The sequence below is a fragment of the Astatotilapia calliptera genome, chromosome 14 (assembly GCF_900246225.1).
Source record: "Astatotilapia calliptera chromosome 14, fAstCal1.2, whole genome shotgun sequence".
Classification (NCBI taxonomy): Eukaryota; Metazoa; Chordata; class Actinopteri; order Cichliformes; family Cichlidae; genus Astatotilapia; species Astatotilapia calliptera.
The window spans coordinates 1,504,538-1,511,223 of NC_039315.1; positions in this window are offsets into that span (position 1 = coordinate 1,504,538).

The window sequence follows — 6,686 nt, forward strand, 5'->3', positions numbered from 1 at the left end:
GAGAACGAGCAGCGGTCCTGCTTTAGCAACTTAAAGCCTTTTCATGTATTTCATTTCCAGATTAGAACTTTTTGTTTTGTCGTGTTGTTTCGAGCTGCCTGAACATCTGGCCAGACGCTGATAATGATGTCACAGATTCTTAAGTTTGAGCAAAACTTATATAAAAAAAATAGTGTTTTATCCACCGTAGAAGTTCTCCTGTGGTGAATCATGTTTTTTGTTTACATCAATAACTGATGACATGAAGGACGAGAAACACTTGAAAACCACTTTGTGTTCAGGGCGCTGACCCGAGCGGCGAGGATTGAGGCTGCTGAAGCAGCAACTTTCTGACAGCGAGGTGTGTGATGTAAACACACACACACACAGTGTCCTAATCTTACACTCAGACGTTCAGGCAGCTCAGATCAGTCTCACCTACATCTGCTGTTTCATAAGAGCTGCATAACCAGACCCGTCTGTCGGAAGATGTGGTTCAGCTGATGATTCACACACAGCTGAAAGTTAAAGGATGAGTCCTGTTTGCTTCAGCCTTCGTGTCCACTCAGTCTGTGCCTCTCTACCTCCGTCTTCTCCCGGGTCTTACTGAGGTGGGAGGCTGACGGGTGATGATGCTCTGGTAGGTCTAACCAGGTCGGGCAGCCCGTGGAGGTAAAGGCCAGACAAAAATCAGCACCTGGTCCTCCAGGGTGGAGGTTGGACACGGAGCCAATGACACCACGAAGAAGTGGTTGGCTCCATGTCATAGATGTCACCAGCTATGAATTATGGGAAAACTCTGACATGCAGATATGAATCTTCCCACAGAGAATCATTTGTGTTAAACCGAGGACATACTGTCCACTTCACTGTCTTTAGCAGGAAGTGATTGTTTGCTGCACTCCAACAGGAAAATCACGCTGTTAGTTGTGACGTTGGTGTTTGTACAGCACTTTATAAATCAGGACTGTGTCTTCCTTCTCTCACCCCAACCAATCACAGCAGATGGCCCCGCCCCTCCCTGAGCCTGGTTCTGCTGGAGGTTTCTTCCTGTTAAAAGGGAGTTTTTCCTTCCCACTGTCACCAAAGTGCTGCTCATAGGGGGTCATATGATTGTTGGGTTTTTCTCTGTATGTATTATTGTAGGGTCGACCTTACAATGTAAAGCACCTTGAGGCGAATGTATCACTTACACCGGGGCTTCACTTTTACTCAGTAATCAGTCAGTGAGATGATGTGAGGAAACAACAAAGGTCTCCAAACGTTCTCCTCCCTGCAGAGGTGCTGATGGGATTCCTGATCATGCTAGGGTCTCTGAGCATGTGGTGGCTGTAACCGTGTAAACTGTCTGCTTAGAGATTATTTTACTAGATAAAATAGCGCAGAGGGGGGAAAAATCAGGCTCCTGGCTCACACAGGCTCTCCTCCAAAGTCCTCATTTACAAACGTGAACATTACAGTGTTCTGACAAACCATCCTACTTTGGCAAAACGTCCTACCGTAAGTAGTTTATGCACATTTCTGCTGTCACAGAGTAATTCCAGCACAAATTTCAGTAGGTATGACGGTTTGCCACTTAACGTTGCCCATCAGAGTATGCTTGTAGCTTATATTCTTAAAGCCAGGACGGTTTGCCACTTCATTTTACCCGTTAAAGTATGCTTGTAGGTAACATTCACAAAGGTAGCATGGTTCGCCGCTGAATTTTAGTTGTTAAAGTATGCTTGTAAGCAGTGTTGGTCAAGTTACTTGAAAAAAGTAATCAGTAACTAATTACTGATTACTCCCCCCCCAAAAAGTAATCCCGTTACTTTACTGATTACTTATTTTCAAAAGTAATTAGTTCTTAGTTACTTTTTTAAAAACACGATTTACAACCTGAAGAGGTGATAAAGCGATAGATCTTTCAGCCCAATTCTACTTTTTCTACATAATCCATCATACAAAATGTAATCAAATGGAAAAGCCTCTTTTTAAAACTCGTTTTATTAGTTTTAATCTTTTAACTTTATGCAGCAAGCAAACAGCGTCATGCTTGCTCTGAAGTTTAGGGTTTTTTCGCTGTAAAAAGAAGTTTTCTTCCCACGCACAGCGGACACTAATGTTTTTGTCCCTTTTTATGGAATCAAACTCAAAGTAAGGTCAGTACTTCCACGCTTTAAACGCTGCACGCTCATACTCTCTCTGCACTCGATATATGATCCATTGTTGATCTGCACACAGCTTTCGCTTACGTCACTGTCATGAGACACTTGCAAAAAAATCACGGTTTTAGTAACGCAGTAACGCAGCGTGCTTACAGGAAAGTAACAGTAATCTAATTACCTTTTTTTGCAATAGTAATTCCTTACTTTACTCGTTACTTTAAAAAAAAGTAATCGGATTACAGTAACGCATTACTGCCCATCTCTGCTTGTAGGTCAAATTCACAAAAGTAGGATGGTTTGGCACTTAATTTCGTGTTGTGTGCATAAACAACGGGTAGGATGGATTCCCAGAACAGCGGCTAACAGCTGGATCATCCTGTCCGAGTGCAGCAGGGCAAACAGCGAACAGCCACTTCCTGTTACAGACAGTATGTCCTCGGTTTAAAATAAACTCACTGCTGCAGCACTAAACTGCCCCCTCACACTGCTGTTTAGTTTCAGTGTCCTTATTTTCCTGTGAGTTATCGATCCCGTCACTAGTTAGCTAACATAAACTAATGTTAGCCAACCAATCACATGACGTCACGTCCCGTGCTGACAGAAGATGGCGCCAAATGTGTTTTTAAAACTTTAAGCAGTTATTTGTTAAACCCAGCGTCACAGACATTGTTATATCTGACAGCGGGGCTCCGTGGGGTAAACCGGTGTTTCATGCCGTCTTTCTGCCATCAGCGCCTGTTCGAAGGCGGGAAGTTTGCATTTTATGCACAGCCGTGAATCATCCTGGAGTGCAGAGAGCTAATCTGAGCCGAAAGGTCTGTCAGTGAACCCTGCGGCATCAGCTGACCCACTCACCTCCATCAGATCTGGGTCAACCTCGTGTCAGACCCTGCAGGCCTCCAGGACTGCATCCATCAGCAGGACTCGTTTATTAACGTGAGCCTTCATGCTCCTGCAGTCACAGCCCATCGTACAGCAGTGCTTCTGCTTCGATCCTATTACACTCTATTTTGGTTAATGTGAGCAGGTAAAGGTGTCTTCAAGGAAACGTGGAGCAGCTTCGTTCAACCTGCAGCCCTTAACTTCTCCACGTGACCGAGCAGCTCCTTCGGGCAAAGTGGTTCAATGGTTCCCAAACGTTTGTTTTGATAGGCCACCCTTTTGTTTTACAAGAAAATCTTTCAGCATGTGAACATGACCTGATGCTGCTGAAGTGAAGCCAAGTTACAGAGGTTTGATTACACAGCAAAATCTCCAGTGTTAAATTAACACTAGAGAGTGTCTATATGGGTCCACACCTCTGAGTGTTAAATTAACACTGTTGACAGTGTTATATGTTTAAAAGTAACCTGGTCAGTTTTGAAGATTAACAATGGCTAACACTGAGCAGTGCTGATTTTCTAACACTGGAAAATAACTCAGAATGTTAGAAATAATCCAGTGTTAGAAAATCAGCACTGCTCAGTGTTAGCCATTGTTAATCTTCAAAACTGACCAGGTTACTTTTAAACATATAACACTGTCAAAAGTGTTAATTTAACACTCAGAGGTGTGGACCCATATAGACACGCTCTAGTGTTAATTTAACACTGGAGATTTTGCTGTGTACAGACACGGCTGAGCAGTCATTTGTAAAAGTTTACATTTGTTCCTGGACGGGCTGTTGGTCAGTTGTCCAGCAACTGTTTTATTGGCCAGACTACAGGAACTCTCAACCTCTCAACCTCAAGCTTTTGAACCTCGTTCAGAAACGAGCAGGTGACGTCATGGCGATGGCGTCCATCTTTTATACCGTCTACAGGACGGCGTTGGAGCTGCAGGTGGACGTGTGTGAGATTTTCTGTGTTTCTCAGATTTTTGTGGTCTTGATTCTTCTGCGTTGATTTTCTGTAAAATCTTTGATATTGTGTTAAATTATTTACGTTGAACCTTGAATTAAAGAAGTTGAAGCTTTTATTCTCCACTTTCTTTTAACTGCAGGCTGTGTGTGCTTAACTGAGCGTGTGCTGAACCAGGATATCTGCTGTGGTGTGTAACCAGCGCTGGAGGATCTGCGGCTGAAAGCTGATATTCCGCTGGCTCACGGCTTCAGCCTCGTATTGGGTGGACCTCTGTAATTCCATTAATACTGCCTGCAGGTGAGAGTGTGTGTGGACAGATTGGCCTATAATACAAAGTGGCTTACAGGCCTGGATCTACACGCACAGTGCAGGCATTAAGGTTATGGAGCCAGGTGGAGGATTAAAGCCGGCCAGCACACGAGCATCACCTGAGGTGACTCCGCAACAATGGTTAACTGTTAGCAACACGCTAATGCAGCTTCCCAACAGTGGACAGTGTAAACAAAGAGCTCAGGACGTAACGCAGAGGAGGACACTGATACCAGCAGCAGACCAGTCAGAGCAGTGACTGCTGCTGGTTCCGCTCCTATTATTAACAACCTATCAGAATTCAGTCTACAAGAATGCCATTACATTTAAGACGTAATCCTCCTTACAGATGACCACTGTCACCGAGAGGACATCAAATACACACACACTGTTTGACATGTGTTTGTGTGCAATGCGAGGCTGACAACTGAAGATGTTCAAACAGCCTGCAGAGTGCAGCAAGGACAGAAGCAGGAAGTTACATGCGCTCCATGAAGTTGGAAATCCTGGGTCGGAAATTTGAGCTGGAATCCCTGAGTTAAGCTGGAGTTCTCTGTCTAAAGTACAGAGAAACCCTCTAAATCAGTATCTCCTCACGCTCCAACATCCTCTCTGCCTGACACTAATCACGCTAACCTGCTGCACATCCTGTCCAGCTCCATCTCTGATTAGTCAGCTGATAGAGGTTTCTTCATGTCCAGCCTCACATACAGCTCACGGTACGCGTTTCCTTTTCTCTGTTGGAAGGATTCACCACTGTTGCGTATTTGTGACCCGCTAACATACTGCAGTGTTTATAAGTGCAAAAAACCAGCCAGTGTAAAATGCTTATATCTCCGTAGTGACCGGTCAGGGGCTACACGACCTTTGCTCCCAGCTGCTCTTCCTGTCCTACAGATTATAAAGAAGGGAAACAAAACCACGGATGCAGGTTTCAATAAACATGTGCAAATATATTTTCGTTTCATGTCATACAAACAGTGATAAAAGTGTGAATCATTAGCAAAGTTAACAAGTGAACAAACATCAGAGACCAAAATGTACAAAACGTGCCACGTGAGCATAAACGTGGAACAGTGCATGGTATACTTGGAGACAGGAAACAGGAAGTTCATCATGCTACGCTTCAACACGTTAACTGCATCGAGAGGTTAATAAAACACAATCAACACGTTCTCTTACAGGCCAGAAATATTATGGTCAAAATAAAGATTATTCAGTGAGCAGGTGAATTATTATATACACAATATGAGTGAGCACAGCTTCCAGTATATTCAGGAGTGGAAACTGCATAAAGTTTCTATTCATGTTCTGGAAAACACAAAAGTACAGACATGTCAGCAAAACAGCTAGTATTCCCACAAACAGGTTCAAGCTAAAGTCTGGCCACGTTCTCAGCAGTTCTCGGCAAATTGAAATGTATCTGCTGATATTAATGTGCGTTAAGTTTAGTGAGACTCTGTATTAGCAGGCAGGTGTTTACTCGAGGCTAGAGGCAGAACATCACACGAAACCACCGTTTCTAGATTTTTGTATTATTTTTACACACAAATACATTTTTTAAAAAGACACAGTTTGGTTTAACTATAATGTTTCACATGCTTGTAAACGTCACTTTCTAGGTTATCAAAACATAATTCCAATTCAAATCAATTTGAAAATCACGCTGTCACAAAAAAACCCCAAATTTGCGTCGATCAGATGTGACGTGTTCGGAACCGCACCTGAGATTTGATGACATGAAGACAAATAAATAGAATCAGACTGTGAATCAGATGATCACTGAAATCTAAAAGTTAGAAAAAGGTAGCAGATAATTTTACAGTGATATAAACCTGCTCAGATTAAAGCCAATATTTTAATGCACAGTCTGAAATGTGCGGAAGAGGATTAGGGACACTGGGAAAAAAACGAGCACGTCCTGTTTTTTTCTTTTCTAGAAATCTGAGGAAAAAAACCGAGAAAAAACTTCTTTTTTGTCAGAATTCTGACTTAATCTCAGAATTAAAGTGATTAAAGAGATTAAAGTTTAAAGAGATTAAAGTTTAAAGATTATTCGGATGAAAAAGTTTTTTTCTCAGAATTCTAGAAAAGAAAAAAAAAGACATGCCCATTTTTTTTTTTTTTAAACAGTGGCCCTATTCCTCTTCCGTACTAAAGAACATATAACTGTCCTAATATATAAAGTTAGGAATGTCTGTTCACAAAGGAGATTTTCTGTGACATTTTGTACATATCTGAATTTCAAAACAATATCATTTGTGAAACTGTTGGGAAGCTTAGCTTATAAATTAGCTCTTGAGCTAACAGTTAACAGTCCACTCACTGCTAAAAGGCTGACAGAATATTTACTTTGGTTAATATAGTAAATGAACTCTGGGAATTCTGACTCAGTATGTTAGTACTTTGG